Source organism: Dendrobates tinctorius, unplaced genomic scaffold, assembly GCF_039654945.1.
Source record: "Dendrobates tinctorius isolate UK_male_01 unplaced genomic scaffold, ASM3965494v1 ptg000026l, whole genome shotgun sequence".
Lineage (NCBI taxonomy): Eukaryota > Metazoa > Chordata > Amphibia > Anura > Dendrobatidae > Dendrobates > Dendrobates tinctorius.
Genome location: NW_027361694.1, coordinates 11,816,655 through 11,833,422, shown reverse-complemented (window position 1 = coordinate 11,833,422; position 16,768 = coordinate 11,816,655). Strand labels below are relative to the sequence as shown.

General features: G+C 43.6%; 1 protein-coding gene and 1 long non-coding RNA gene across 3 annotated transcripts in view; one reads left to right on the top strand and one right to left on the bottom strand.

The window, feature by feature from the left end:
- Positions 1-16,768, bottom strand: part of PCCA (propionyl-CoA carboxylase subunit alpha) — an 805,290-nt gene that overhangs the window by 47,962 nt on the left and 740,560 nt on the right. The gene's annotated exons all lie outside the window — the stretch shown is intronic.
- On the top strand, positions 6,984-16,677 carry LOC141084673 (uncharacterized). The gene is made up of 2 exons (XR_012231079.1): positions 6,984-7,038; positions 14,493-16,677. It is a non-coding gene; the product is annotated as an uncharacterized lncRNA (long non-coding RNA).

The following is a 16,768-nucleotide window of genomic DNA, read 5'->3' as shown; positions in this document are numbered from 1 at the left end:
TTTGAAAGGGCCGAATTGTGATGGGAGAACCAATGGGTCACAATTTTTGGGTCAGGGTGTTCCTTGTACACACTGGTTGTTTCAAGGAAGGACCATTGGTAAGCCAGTGGCAGGGTCATAAACTTTCAAGATTTACTGGAGCACCCAGAGATTGAAGGCAAGCACATGTGGTTTTTACAGAAAACCTACTGTAAAACAAATTATTGAAAAGAGATCACAATGTGATTGTAAATTTTATATTCTGTATACTACAGCATTATTGCCTACTAGTGTAAACCTGAGACAATCTATTACGCCATGTCTGTGCCACAGCCCAATAGGCATACAACCATTGCATGCCTAGAGAACTTTGTCAGGCCTTGGGTTGCCATGTCTACATGCAGCAATCATGTTGTGGGTTAGGGTGATAGAGGACGGGAAGCCCCATCTTGTCAAAAAGACTAAATGCTGAGGTAGCAACATCTAAGAGGTTAAATAGATGGGATCAGAACTAGTTTTGAGCGTGGCTTTTAGGCCACTCCTTGTATACATTGAGAGATTTCCCCAACATATACATTAAATGTGTAAGAAAAATTTGATGTGAATTTTTCTTCAACTGAGTCTATAAATGCAATATTACCCCACAGAGTAGGCTTTGTTGGGAATTACAAACAGAATATTGCTGTTATATCACTAAGATGGTGTTTTCCACTATTTCCTGGTGCTTATCCCTCAAGGAATATATAATAAGCCATACAATACAATGAGTTGAATAGCTTTCACACAAAAACAGTGAACTTTTGAAGTTTAGCCGTTTATAGATTCTATACAAGGAAAAGCGCTGACTTCAGAGACAGGGTCCACTCAACCCTGCGTAGTTAAGAATACCAGAAGATAATAAACCTTGCTGTTATTTGCTCATTGACACACGTTCACATAATGTTCCCATATATTACAGCAAAGGAAGAGCTGGCTAATGTGCATACAGTACGCTGGTTTTAGTGAAGAAATCCTTTGTGTGACATAAATGTCATTTCACAAATGAAGATTGTTTGTGGTATGCACCTACATGTCTATGTATTTATATACACTGAAAACTTTGATATTCTGTACTTAAACACATAAAACACTATAAATTTTACATGAAGATAAGTGTTCTCTTAGACTCATGGGCCTAAATATATTGTCTTTCTGATGCATGCTAACCTACTTCACTAATAAAAGCAACAGCTACTTTGGAATCGATAGTTACCTGAACTATCAGAGGTATACAAAAGCTAAATGGTACTCGTGCTTGTAGATAGGAAATACTTTCTAAAGACTAAAACATAATAATTCTTAAAAAAAGACTGGGATTTTTGAAGTTAATCATAAAATTAAAAGAGTTTTTCTGGTCCAAGAAGAAACGAAAAGTCTGTAGTCAATATGTGACAGAAGCCCTCCGACTTAGGGTGAGTGCATACATTGCGGATTCAGCTGCGGATTTTTCCACGCGGATTTGGCTAAATCCGCAGGTCAAAAGACCTGCGTTTTACCTGCGGATTTCCCCTGCATCTTGACACCTGATCATGGAGCAGGTGCCAAACCGCTGCGGATTCCACACAAAGAATTGACATGCTGTGGTTTTAAAACCGCGGAAAAATCTGCAGCATGTGCACAGCGTTTTTTATTTTTCATTGACCTTAATGGTACTGTACAACGCAGCAGAAACTGCTGCAGATCCGCAGGGCCAAAACCGCTGCGGATCCACAGCAGAATCCGCAATGTGTGCACATACCCTTATGAGTATGCGATGCACACAGTCACGATTCCCCTTTATTCCCCATGAGGGTAGGTGGTCATGTGGCAACATTGATTCGATATGCTTACTGTCAAATTGCAACTAGACTTTTCCGCCTTCGCTCAATAAAAGAGAATTAAAAGAATTGAGAGAATCCAAGTGAGACTAGATGGCACGTAGCTAAGTATATACACCGCATACACGCGGCCATGTGATAGCTCACACACTCTGGTTGTACAGCGCAATCGTGACAGTCTCTACATTGCACATGGTCATAATTAGGCAATCTACAGACTTTACTTCTTTACGCAGAAAATCCTTTTAAAGAGAAAAAACATGAGGTGACAGATTCCCTTTAAAGGGGTATTTTGAACTGATATCTCTGTCATAGAATTACTGAAATGAGCCATTTGTCAAATGGAAACACAGTGTCATGATGTTTCAGAAATCAAGCAATTATTTCTAATTTCATGACAGAGTGATCTCCTTGTGTCGGAACATCATCTAATTACGTAAAAGCTGAAGAGCGGACACTAGGATGATTACAGAAAAAAACATAAAAAAACATAAGGCTAAAGAGGATAGAGGAAAAAGGAGATACAGGACCCTTTTTTTCCGGTTGTGCGGAAACCGCAAGACCTGCCTCATATACTTTTAGTGGCTGTGGCAAATAAGCTAAATTTTGCTCTTGCGTTACATATAGCCATAACAAAGCATCATGCCATAGATGATCATGAATTTCTGCAGCCAACAAGATTTTTTTTTTTACACCTTTGAGAGTATGTTCACAGAATGCTATAAAAAAAACCAGACAGAAATATAAGAAGCAAGACCATTTATATCATATTCAAAAGAGAGGAAAACATTGCATTGTTGTTCGATCACTAAGCAGTATTCTAGATGGGTATCCAGTCATGACCCCATAAAAGCTCAAATATATGTGCATTGAAATCCTTTTTTTGCCATGTTCCCCTTTCAAGCCAAATTAAATTTTAAATTTTTTCAGATCTCTAATAGTAGGAGGCCCAGACATGGGATCTCCCCTATTCTAGATAACCAGGACAAATAAAGATGGCACCTGCAGGTTGCAGACCTCAACTGTCAGCTTTATATTGGCTAGTTACCAAAAATAGAGGGGTCCTCGAGCCATTTTTTTTTTAAATATTTAAATATATATTTTTTTTTTTAAAAAGGTGTAGTGGTCCCTCCATTTTTAGTAACCAGCCAAGCTAAAGCAGAAAGTTGGGAGCTAATATTCTCAGACTGGGAAGCGACCATGGATATTGGCCCTCACCAGCCTGAAAAAAAAAACAATAAAAAAAAACAGCCTACAGCCGCCCCATCTATTAGATGCATCAATTATGGTGCTTTGGCCGACTCTTCCCACTTGTCCTGGTTCGGTGACAAGTGGGGTAATAGTTTTGGGGTTGATTTCATCTGTCTTATGTCGGCTGACATATAGCCCAGGGATTAGTAATGGAGAGGTGTCTATCAGATGCCCCCATTTCATTACTGACCCCGTAATCAAAAGTAAGAAAGACACAAACAGAAAAAAAGTATTTTAATTGAAAAAAAAAAAATGCAGAGAAGTCATTTAATTGAGAAATACTTTTTTTCTGTTTGTCTTTCTTACTTTTGATTACGGGGTTAGTAATGAAATGGGGGCATCTGATAGACACCTCTCCATTACTAATCCCTGGGCTATATGTCAGCCGACATAAGACAGATGAAATCAACCCCAAAACTATTACCCCACTTGTCACCGAACCAGGACAAGTGGGAAGAGTCAGCCAAAGCACCATAATTGATGCATCTAATAGATGGGGCGGCTGAAGGCTTTTTTTTGTTTGTTTTTTTTTAGGCTGGTGAGGGCCAATATCCATGGTCGCTTCCCAGTCTGAGAATATTAGCTCCCAACTTTCTGCTTTAGCTTGGCTGGTTACTAAAAATGGAGGGACCACTACACCTTTTTAAAAAAAAAAAAAAATTATAATAATAACCCTCTTTTACATATTATTGTAAAAATAAAAAAATCACTATTCCTCACCTGTCCGCCGATAAACCATATGTCTCACGACATGCTCCGACTCCGCGATACATCTGGATGTACTGCTGAGTGGTAGCATGATGCGCCCACTCAGCCCTGCATCCAGGATACACTGAGCGGACCATGAGAACGTAGCTGTGTGAGACCGGCGATTACGTCATTAAGGTTACTGCCATCACAGGTAGCTGTGTTTTCATGCTCAGCTCAGTGTGTTGTCGCATCACTGATATGACTGCTCATCAAACCATCCAGATCGTCATGGGACGAAAGAGAGTTGGGGAGTTTTATTTCAAATAAAGGACTTTACTCAGTCTTTATTCCATTTTACTATGGAGTTAATAATGGGGGTGCATTATAGAAGCCTCAATTACTAACCTATGGGCTTGATGTCAACGGCCATAAAACTGACATCAACCCCACAACTATTACCTCACTTGCCACCTCACTAGGGCAAGTGTGAAGAGCGAGGCTTATTCACCATTTCCGGGGCGGCCGAGGGCTGATGTCCTTAGTCTGGGAAGGGGCCAATATCCATAACCCTTTCCTAGCCTATATCAGCCAGAAGCAGCCTTGTTTAGCCTTTGCTGGCTATTAATTATAGGGGGACCCCACATTATTTTATTAGGAGGAGGGGAGAGTCTCTCCTATAACAACAAGAAAAGGCTAAGCAAACAGCTGTGAACTGATATTAACAGCCTGGGAACCTTTATGGCTATTGGCCTCTTCCCAGAATATTAATATCAGCCTCCAGTCATCGGCTTTCCCTAAGCTGGTTATGGAGATTGAGGGGGACCCCACGCCATTTTTTTCTTTTATTTGCTAAATGGACTGGCACCTTCTGGTGAATACACTCATCATACGCCTGCTCTAGCTCAATCAACGAGACCAGGTATACAAGCTCCTATCAACGAGACCAGGTATATGATGATGTGTGAGTAGTGTCTTCAGCCAACGCCTGGGACCGGTGGTAGTCTTTTTACCACCGCCAGTTACAGCTGCTGGGCTCTCAAGCTGTCATCTGTGTGACAGCGTGGGAACCGCAGTGCTGTGACCGGTGGTAACATGTAACGTTACCGCAAAACAGAGCTGGCAATTCTCATGCTATAATACAGAGGACAGCGTGGGAAACTTTGGATCTCGGGGCCTCCCATTAATTTGAATAGGGTCCATTGTGGTATCTGAACCAAATTTTTTTTTAATGTTTAGCTGAACCAGACGGACCCGAACATCCAAGGGTCCGCCCATCACTACTCAAACTGATTTCAGTAAGTTTTAGGAACTAAAAAAATAACTATGCCACATTTTGTAAACATGGTAATGCCTTTTATACCCATTTCACTTGAAAAACAATGGTTGGATCAAGTTTTAAATGATAACTGAATTCTATATGGGTAGGGATGGAGGAACGGGATATTTAACTTTCATTAATATATTTATTGATTCATATGGAATCAATCCAACTATCTATTGTGAATACGTTTTTGTAATTTCATTGACTGAAGCTCTGCACGTAAATAAGCTCCATGAAAATGGAAATTATCCTTGAATGTGTGATGTTGTGTATTGTAATCACTTTTGGCATGTACAAGCATTATATATTTTTTTCTATAATTATAAGTCCGTAATCTCTCTAATTCACAAACACATATCTATACAGATATACATACCTAAAAGAACAAGCCAGACTGTGGCTGCTGCTTATTTACTTTATATGACAGCAAGAAAAAGTGTAGGTGCCGTGACGCAAACTTCTAGCACAGTATTGCCCAAGCTGTATATTTTGATTTTCCCATGTTCTGCAGCATGGATTAGACGGTCACACATTGTTCCTCCAAACTGACACCTTTATTCTAAAGAGCCATATAGCTGCAATGGAATTATGCTCTAAATGTTCCAAAATTCACTTAGCATGTGTATAAAAATACTTATATAGTTGCTAGTTATATGGAAATTAGCCTGGACTATATCCCTAGACTAAGGGTACTGTCACACTTAGCGATGCACCAGCGATCCCGACAACGATATGGATCGTTGGTGCATCGCTAAGTGGTCGCTAGTGAGCTGCCACACAGGCAGATCTCACCAGCGACATAGCAGGGGTTGGGGGTCGCTACTTACCTGTCAGACGAGGCGATACTGACGTCCTCCCGCCCGCGTCCGTTGCTCGTCGGCACCACAGGAAGCGCCCGATGAGAAATGATCCAGGATGTTCTCGCGCGACCAGCGATGAGCAGCGGGGGAGCCGGTCGGAGGTAAGTATCAGACATAGCGATATCGCTAGCAATATCGCTATAACGTCACAAAACCGGTGACGTTACAGCGATATTGCTAGCGATATCGCTATGTGTAACGGGGGCTTAACACAGCCTCTGGTGTGATCATGCACCCTCAATGTGACTGACATCTGAACTGTTACTGTTAAAGTTTCAATGCATAGAATCTCACACAGGTGAGTGGTGTCATGCAATAGTCCAGGCTAATTTGCATATCGTTAGTGGCGATACAAAAGTGTAATTTATGCAAATACTAAGAAGGTTTTGAAACTTTTGTCATGGTAACGGATGGGGTTCCACCCCTGCCGTCATGGGTGATATAGAAGAGTTAATGGTTTGCTTTTATATCCCTTTAAATGCCTTTAAGACTTCAATTGCCTTTTGCCTTATTATTGCTAGAATTATTCTTATGTAGACTAGTAGTCTCTGTCTTCAAGGAAACTATACTTGTTATCATATTTGTTCTCAACAACGTGTTCTGGGTATATTGTAAACAAGGTACGTACGACCCTGAGGTGATGGTGGGGGCCAAATGAGCTCCAGAGTCACATATTGTTGTAAATGGTATAAAAACATGTCTTATATTTCATTACGTCAGATAAAGTGATTTGACCACGACCCGTGTGTGTTGAGTCCTTTGTCTCCAAGCGCTTGTCATCAGAAGGGCGACAAAACCTCTCAATCTGGCCTCACTGGTGATCTGGAAAGATCTGACGCTTGGTCAGAACAAAAACAGCTACGACAGTTTGGCGCCCGACGGGGACCGTGGAAACCAGTCTATTCGGAATCCGGATGTGGGAGCTTCCTGGGAGGTTGAAAATGCAGAATCCAGGCTGCAGCAGGTGAGAACATTTATTCTTACATTGATTCTGCATCTGCAACCTCTCTAAGGATGCCCACATACCTCTGGGTAAGACTGTAACAGCACGGTTCAAAAGAACCCACATCACCAGTGAGGGGTGAGTATGTCTGTATGAGAGTTGAATAATAGAGTAATAAGATAATAATTGTCATCTGTATTATCTGTTAAACTGTTCTGGCAATATACTAATATACTAACTGGTTGTGTACTGGTGTACTGTGTAGCACAAAGTCTGGGATAGACTCTGTGCAGTGGTTGTTGTTTTGGATTGGCAGTAAATCATATGAGGCTGTATTTTGTATAGGGCTGTGGTTTTTTGGTTGCTCTGGTTTTCAATGTTTCTTGTTGTTTAAGAAGTTGGCTTTGGTGTTCTCGGAGTGTCAGTGGACACTGCTGTAGGTTAAAGTGTCAATCAAATCCAAAGTGCAAGATAGGCAGGCTGTGTGAATCCTTGTATGTATGTCTATGAGAACCTCTGAATAAGATGAGAGATGAGTAATTGAAAAAAAAAAAAAAAAAAAAGTCCGTGAATGAGCACGTATAAATGAATCATCACACATCATTTTTGTGTCAAGAGATTTGTTACCTTTCTAGTTGTGGTGGAATCCCGGACAGATGCGTTATAGATATTTCAAATCTACATCTGAGACTGAATGAATTGAGTAATGATATAGCTTGTGTTATATGTGGCATTACATTGTAAAGTTTCCTGAATGCATTTGGCCATAAAAGGGGCAAGGCATGGTTAATCTCATTATACAGTTATCTGCTCTTACAGTGAAATCCCGTGATTTTGAGTTTCTTTGTAGAAATTGATTTTGATAACTCTAAAGAGCTACAGAATTCAGTGAAGAACGCTGCCTTCAATTCTCTCCTCCGCCCCCCAGCACCTCCTCCCTCCCCACTCATCTCAGCTGAAGACTTTGCCTCATTTTTCAAGCAGAAAATTGATAACATCAGGGACAGTTTTGGTCAACAACCCCCAGAGCCCTTCCTCCCGACTTCCCAGCCCTCCACCTTCAAAACCAACTTCTCCACCATTACAGAAGATCGACTCTCCACTCTACTCTCAAGATCACATCTCACCACCTGTGCACTCGACCCGATCCCATCCCACTTCATCCCAAACCTCACCACAGTCTTCATCCCAACCCTAACCCATCTCTTCAACCTATCACTAACAACTGGTGTTTTCCCCTCAAGCTTTAAACATGCCTCCATCACACCTATCCTCAAAAAGCCCTCTCTTGACCCATCCTCTGCATCTAGCTATCGCCCTATATCACTTCTCCCATACGCCTCCAAGCTACTGGAACAACACGTCTACCTTGAACTGTCCTCCCATCTCTCCTCTTGCTCCCTCTTCGACCGCTTACAATCTGGCTTCCGGTCACACCACTCCACTGAAACTGCCCTTACTAAGGTCACCAATGACCTCTTAACTGCCAAGAGCAAGCGACACTACTCTGTCCTCCTCCTCCTGGACCTGTCGGCTGCCTTTGACACAGTGGACCATTCCCTATTATTACAGACCCTCTCATCCCTCGGCATCACAGACTTGGCCCTCTCCTGGATCTCATCATACCTAACAGACCGGACATTCAGCGTCTCCCACTCACACACCACCTCCTCACCTCACCCCCTATCTGTCGGAGTCCCACAAGGTTCAGTCCTAGGGCCCCTGCTGTTCTCTATTTACACCTTTGGCCTGGGACAGCTCATAGAATCTCATGGCTTTCAGTATCATCTTTATGCTGATGACACACAGATCTACATCTCTGGACCAGATATCACCTCCCTACTAACCAGAATCCCTCAATGTCTGTCCACTATTTCATCCTTCTTCTCCACTAGATATCTGAAACTCAACATGGACAAAACAGAATTCATCATCTTTCCCCCATCTCACGTGACCCCCCTTACGAACCTATCAATTACAGTAAATGACTGCCCACTCTCCCCAGTCCCACAAGCTCGCTGCCTCGGAGTAATCCTTGATGCTGATCTCTCCTTCAAACCACATATCCAAACCCTTTCCACTTCCTGCCGACTTCAACTCAAAAATATTTCACGCATCCGTTCATTCCTCACCCAAGAATCTGCAAAAACCCTAGTCCATGCCCTCATCATCTCTCGCCTTGACTACTGCAACCTCATGCTCTGCGGCCTCCCCTCAAACACTCTCGCACCCCTCCAATCTATTCTAAACTCTGCTGCCCGACTAATCCACCTGTCCCCCCGCTATTCCCCAGCTTCTCCCCTCTGTCAATCCCTTCACTGGCTCCCAATTGCCCAGAGACTCCATTACAAAACCCTAACCATGACATACAAAGCCATCCACAACTTGTCTCCTCCATACATCTGTGACCTCGTCTCCCGGTACTTTCCTGCACGCAACCTCCGATCCTCACAAGATCTCCTTCTCTACTCCCCTCTTATCTCCTCTTCCCACAATCGCATACAAGATTTCTCTCGCGCATCACCCCTACTCTGGAACTCTCTACCACAACATATCAGACTCTCACCTACCATCGAAACCTTCAAAAAGAGCCTGAAGACCCACCTCTTCCGACAAGCCTATAACCTGCAGTAACCACCGATCGACCAAACCGCTGCACGACCAGCTCTACCCTCGCCTACTGTATTATCACCCATCCCTTGAAGATTGTGAGCCCTCGCGGGCAGGGTCCTCTCTCCTCCTGTACCAGTTATGACTTGTATTGTTTAAGATTATTGTACTTGTTTTTATGTATACCCCCCTCACATGTAAAGCGCCATGGAATAAATGGCGCTATAACAATAAATAATAATAATAATAATAATTCTGATGGGAGGGGGGAAGGATGGAGCTGCGCAGTTTTTCTTCTCCCTTCGCTCTTATCTCTGCTGAGTGTGAGCTGTGCTCAAAATTCTCTGTAATTCTATCCATAAAGTACGCGCTGAAAGATTTGTGCATTTTAAAGCAACAGTACTTAATTGAAGTTGGAAGTTAAAAGTAAAATATGGTGCCTAATTTAGAAGGAAATTGCAAGTGATTGTTTGGTCATTAATGTGTTTGAACCTGCTTCTAGTTGTGTGATTGATTTGTATAGCAAATTGTGTATCAACAGAGGAGGTAGCCGACTGTACGGCTGATAAAGTGGGTTAGAGTCCTATCACACCTGGGACTTCTTACTTTAGTCAGCAGGTTTTATTGTTGTGGGTGAGAGGCGAGGGTGAGGAGCCCTCTGGATATACCTTGGCAGGCTCACTCTGACTTGCTAAGTGTGGCCTGTAAGACAGAGGTCCAGGCACACTGGGAGGGCATTTCAGAAGAAAGGTGAGCTGTCTAAGGTTGAAATAGCCTTCCCACAACAATCCATGGAGCTGGGCTGGAAGGATGCAGGCCTGATCCTATTCTAGCCAGCTGATCTAGCGGGTGAGAGGCAGAGAGCCTTCCCGCTACATCCTGTAGGTCTACCGGGTGAGAGGCAAGGAGCCTTCCCGCTACACCTTGGCAGGCTCTCTCTGACTTGCTAAGTGTGGCCTGTAAGACAGAAGTCCAGGCACACTGGGAGGGCATTTCAGAAGAAAAGTGAGCTGTCGGCAGAAAAAGGTTGAAGCCATGGCAACTTTTTCTGTGTACCGTCGGTGCCCCCAATGAGATCCAAGAGAGCTATGCAAATTGAAAAAGACAGAGAAGAAAGGAAGCAGTAATACAGGTTGGACCAATTTAAAAAAAAAAAAAAAAATGTGAATGTTTGGATGTACAAAAAGGCACAGACAAGGGAAGAAAATAGCAAGTGAATAAATGATGCTTGAGAATGAATGTGCAGCAGTGTGGAAGGTGTATTATGAATGTTTTGATTGACAAAGAGTAACCAGAGACTCAGACAAAACAGATGGACTTGTAAACACTGTGATCAAACTCAGACAAACCCAGACTGAATAGCTACTTGTGTGACCTGTGCTACTGACCTAAGCGAGTTGCACTAAATCCTGTCCAGACAAGATCATATGTAGTGACATAAGAAGCTGACATAATAGAGTGGGTAGTGGGGACATTGACCTTTGAGGAGTAAGCTGACAGTAGACATCAGACGACCAACCCCATCAGTGCGACTAGAATAAGAAAGATGCAGGTGTATTATCCCTGGAGCCCCTCTGACCAGCTAGCTTTGTTGAAACAGTTGCCTGACCCTGAAGACCAACCATTCCCATTTTACAGACACATACAGGAAATACAGCAGACATATAAGTGTACCTGGGCAGACCTAGAGAGGTTGGTGAGTTTAAAGGCAGGTGACGCACTAGGACATATAATTAAGACACACACAGATGTGACAAAGAATCAGGCTTGGGGCATGGATGATAAATCTGCACTGTCTGGGGAGACATACTGTGAGTCACTAAGACAATGGGCTACAGTGGAACAATCAGAGCAGTCTGTACTCCTGATTAACGTGACACAGCAAAGAGGAGAGAGAGTAGAGATGTACTTTGGACGGTTACAGCTGAAATGGGCAGACATGGGGTACATTTGCATAAACCCACTTGATGTTAGAATACTGGTGAATGCATTCATTGACGGTATGAACAAAGACTTGCGAGACGCAGTACAGACAGCCAGACCTGAATGGAGACATGTAGATCCGAAAGACCTCCTTAAGGTAGCTAAAGAAATTGAGCAAACAAGGACAATAAGACGACCTGTCATGTATGCTGGAGCACAAGGAAAACAGTGGAGACGTAGTAAGGTACCAAGGGACCTAGAAACAGTGAGGTGCTGGAATTGTGGTACTTACAAAACTTATTGTTAGTGACAATACCCCTATGAATTTACTGGGAGCAGATGTGCTGAGTGCGATCCAGGCCACCATACAGTACTCTCCTGAGGGTATTACAGTCACAAGTCCCCTCTCAGATAAACATTTGTGTAAGATTGCGGCAATGGTGTATATGACAAAAGCGGTGAAACTAACACCTGACACCAAAATGCCTGAGGATGAGGAAATGGGACAGGTGCCAGACACTGTTTGGGCAAGGGGAAAAACGGATGTGGGTCAGTTGCCCATTCCCCCTGTCATGATTAAAATGAAAGAAGGAACCACTCCCCCTTGTTTAAAGCAATACCCCTTGAGCCTAGCAATATCAATAGCCAAATCAATTGCCCCGAGCAGAGATATTAGAGAGTATGTTAAGGCAGGGGTTCTGGTGCAAAGAAACCCCCCCTTTGGACTGCAAAGATCTTCCCCCTGTGACACCACTTTGTATCCCATTAGGAAAAAATAAAAAAAAATAAAAGGAACTCAAGGGTTTGCTGACACTTACAGAAAGGTTCATGACTTAAGGGCTATTAATGATGATACAGTGAGTGTGACCTCAATCGTCCCTAACACACACACACAATATTGTCACAGATCCCAGTAATGTCAAAATGTTTCACAGTCATTGATTTAGCAGGTGCATTTTTCTCTGTACCCCTGCACACAGACTGTCAGTATCTTTCTCCTTTACTCATAGAGGTGAACAATATTGTTGGACAGTCCACCCACAAAAGGGGGAAAGAAACCCCCTGCCATCTATTCAGCAGCGATGGCAGGGATCCTTGAGTAGTGGCAATCACCTCATCCGCTGATTGTACTATTACAGTACGTGGATGACCCTAAGGGTTGCAAGGTCTCACGTGACAAATTACAGTATTACAAACAAAAGGTGACATTTGTTGGGACATTATATTACCGAAGGTACCAGACACCTGACAGGAAACAGGCAATTCAAGATCTCCCTCTACCCAGGTCACATCAGCATCTATGCATCTTCCTAGGTTTAGTGACCCGGGACCTCACACAAAATTGATTGTGTCTGTGCGGTAGGAGCAGCCGCACTACTAGGAAAGGCATGTGAGATCACACTGACGTTTCTTTTGACAATCTATTCCCCACATGACATCTATGCCATACTCCTACAAGTTCAACCAAAACATCTGTCTATGGCCAGACAGCTCCGACTTGAGTGTGCTCTACTAATTCCTGAGTATGTCACCCCTCAAAAGATGTAACGTTCTGAATCCAGCCACCCTCCTGCCTGTGGATTCAGAAAAGGGGGAATTGGTGACCGTATTGGCAAGTGAGGAAGGATACTTTGACATGACGCATGAACATGTCTGCATAGAACTGATGAGTCAGGAGACAGTTGGGTTTGCACACATTCATGAAAAACCTGTTCCTAATGCAGACTTTGAGTTTCTTTTTTGTAGATGGCCCCAGATACCACCAGGATGGACGATTCTACACTGGATATGCAGTAGTATCCTCACATGAGGTAATCCGAGCGGAACCACTCTCTCCTCACATGTCGGCCCAGGAGGCAGAGTTGAAGGCACTCACTGAGGCGTGTAGAGCCGCTGCAGGTAAAGTCGCTAATATTTTCACAGATTCGAAGCCCATTAAAAATGCAGAGCTGGTGAAACAATTGATGGAGGCATTGATGTTACCAGTCCAGGTTGGCATTGTCAAGGTAAAAGCACACACAAAGGTGACTCCGTGGAGGTAGAGGGCAATAGAAGGGCGAACGAGGCTGCTAAAATAGCACAAGGCGGCCTAGAGAGAGCAGTGGACGGTGGCGGGGAGTCAGCGTATTCCAGCCACATTGGGTCTAGATGTCCTGAAATCCCTCCAGTAAAAGGCTGCCCAAACAGAGAAGGTACACCGGGGGAGACTGGGAGCTGAGCTGAACTCAAATGGAGTATGGGAGAATAAGGATAAATGTGCCCACCAAAGTCCCTGTTCCCAATCATGGCGCAAGCAGCACATGGCCCCAATCACACCTCAAAAAGTCACATGTGTGCCATGGTAGATGCCTTCTGGATCGCTCCTGGTTTCAGTTACGCAGCCGCGAAACTTGTACAATCATGCCTCATCTGTGCACAGCACAACCCAGGTAAAACAGTAAAAGTCCCTAAGAAAGCGACACCTAGGCCTCTCTACCCGTTTCAGAGACGGCAGATTGACGACATACAGCTACCAAGGTAGGAGTGTATGCAAATATCCTAGTATGTGTAGATCTCTTCTCTGGTTGGCCGGAAGCCTATCCGGTAGAACGTGCAAATGCTAAAATGACTACAGACAAACTGATGAAAGAACTGATCTGCAGGTATGGTGTCCCAGAAACCACAGAAACAGATAGGGGTGCACACTTCACGGGAGAAATAATGAGGGAAGTCATGCAGGCCCCGGGTGTACAGCAAGCATTTCATACACCATATAGGCCACAAGGTAGTGGGAAAGTGGAAAGACTAAATGGGACACAAACTGAAAATTCAAAAGGCCATGGCAGACACAGGAAAGAGCTGGGTGGAGTGCTTGCCTCTTGCACGCTTTTCAGTCAGACACACTCCAAATAGAAACACAGGCTTGTCTCCCTTTGAAGTCCTGTTTGGTAGTGCACCAAAGACTGGTCTGTACTTCCCACAGGTGCTACAAATGCAACACGGTGCTATGACAGCCTACGTCCAGGCCTTGCAGGAAAGACTTAATGTGGTGCATAAACATGTGTTCTCATACATTCCAGATCCTAATGCCAGTGCAGATGTGCATCAGCTGAATCCAGGTGATTGGGTGGTTATACGCAGACACGTGAGAAGGATCCGGGACCCACGATTTGACGGCCCCTTCCACGTCCAGCTGACCACATCCACTTCAGTAAAACTTGAGGGAAAGTCCACCTGGATCCACGCCTTTCACTGCAAGAAGGTCCTGTCAACAGCAGAATGACTGTTCTCCTCATCACCTTGCTGGCAGTGACAGGGTTACTGCACTCTACAGAGACACAGGACAAACTCTTAAATGCTGATTGGGACAACAAACTTGTTCGGCATCATGCTCTTCTTATAAAGGACATGGAAGGACAGAAACCGAAAGACTGTTGGATCTGTACACACAGCCCTGTATCCGTGAGGACTATGCCGTTCTTAGCCTTACCTCTGGAGACATGGGAGGTATTAACCCCACACTGCATACACAATGAGACTTGGACTCAACCTAGGTGTGCCCCGTGATATATCTGCCTCATTGGCTATAGTCGAATGGGCCGCTAATCCCTGGTTTCAGTTTAATATAACGCGGCCTAAAGGTACAAATGTGGTGGCGGGAATATGATTCAGATGTCGGAAATATGGTCGCCAGGAGGAGGACTGAGATCCCTCACTCAGACCCTATTCCCAATGATGGACGGTGGTTCAGTCTTCAACACACTGGAGCAGACACCTGTGGTGAGGACAATAATTACACTCATGATCAAACACAGGTTAATAAGACGATGTACCAGGATGGTATTGAAGGCTGTAGAGCATCTACGGGTAAAATAATAAGGAAAGAAAGGGGTAAATGTACATCTGGTATAAGGGGAAAACCAATGAATAATACTTGGTGTGCCCATAAGCCTGCAGTAGGTCAGGACTTTTGAGTTTATACCAATGTATACAGACCCCTGGTCACGTTTGTGTTCTCCCTGAAGGAGTATTCTTGGTTTGCGGACATCGTGCCTACAGGTGGGTGAGCCCGGACATAAGAGGGGTCTGCACTCTTGCTAAACTGACACCAGCCACTTTCATAGTTCCTCATAGTAAAATAGACACAGCAGCAGTCCCAATTCACACTTTGTATAGAAGGGCTGCAGACAATAAGCCCCAGCCAAATGGTAGGCCGCATCTAGTAGAGATGGGGATAACAAAATATTCAGTAGTATGCTAATATACCCCTTCATAACACAACTGTGGGATAAATTAGTGGAAGGTACCGACTACCTGGACGATCAGATTTTCCAGATTCTTGAAGTTCTAAATGAGACTAATACAATACAGAGACAATTAATCGTAGTTACTAACCAACATACTATAGTACTAGATTACCTGACAGCAAAAGAAGGAGGAATGTGTCAAATAATTGGTCCCACCTGTTGTAATTATATCGACCCTGCTGGCAATCTCCAGATCAAGGCCAGTATGGACAACGTAGGTGAACTTAGAGACCAATGGTTAAAACAACACAGTGCAAGCAGAGACTCCTGGTGGGGTAACACATTCTCTTTCCTAAATCCAGTAAATTGGTTTAATGGCTTAGTAGGATGGATTTTTGGCATTATATAGACTTGTATGCAAATTTTGTTGGTTCGCTTATTGCTTTATGTAGCCGTAAAAGCGCTAATATATGTATTACTTAAGCTACTGAATAATGTATGCATAAAAAAAGAATCTAAGGCTGAACCTTCTGTAGTGTATCATAGACCCCAGGTGGCCATTGCTGATGGGGAAGGTGAGTGTCCACACTGAGGGTGGATGGGTGAAGCAGGTAGGAAGCCCCCTTATGGGTACTAGACCCATGAGAGAGTAGCTCCTTTGTGGACATCACCTGACCCTGTGGCAAAGGTTATACCATTTACAAAAGGGGGAAATTGATATAGAAGAGTTAATGGTTTGCTTTTATATCCCTTTAAATGCCTTTAAGACTTCAATTGCCTTTTGCCTTATTATTGCTAGAATTATTCTTATGTAGACTAGTAGTCTCTGTCTTCAAGGAAACTATACTTGTTATCATATTTGTTCTCAACAACGTGTTCTGGGTATATTGTAAACAAGGTACGTACGACCCTGAGGTGATGGTGGGGGCCAAATGAGCTCCAGAGTCACATATTGTTGTAAATGGTATAAAAACATGTCTTATATTTCATTACGTCAGATAAAGTGATTTGACCACGACCCGTGTGTGTTGAGTCCTTTGTCTCCAAGCGCTTGTCATCAGAAGGGCGACAAAACCTCTCAATCTGGCCTCACTGGTGATCTGGAAAGA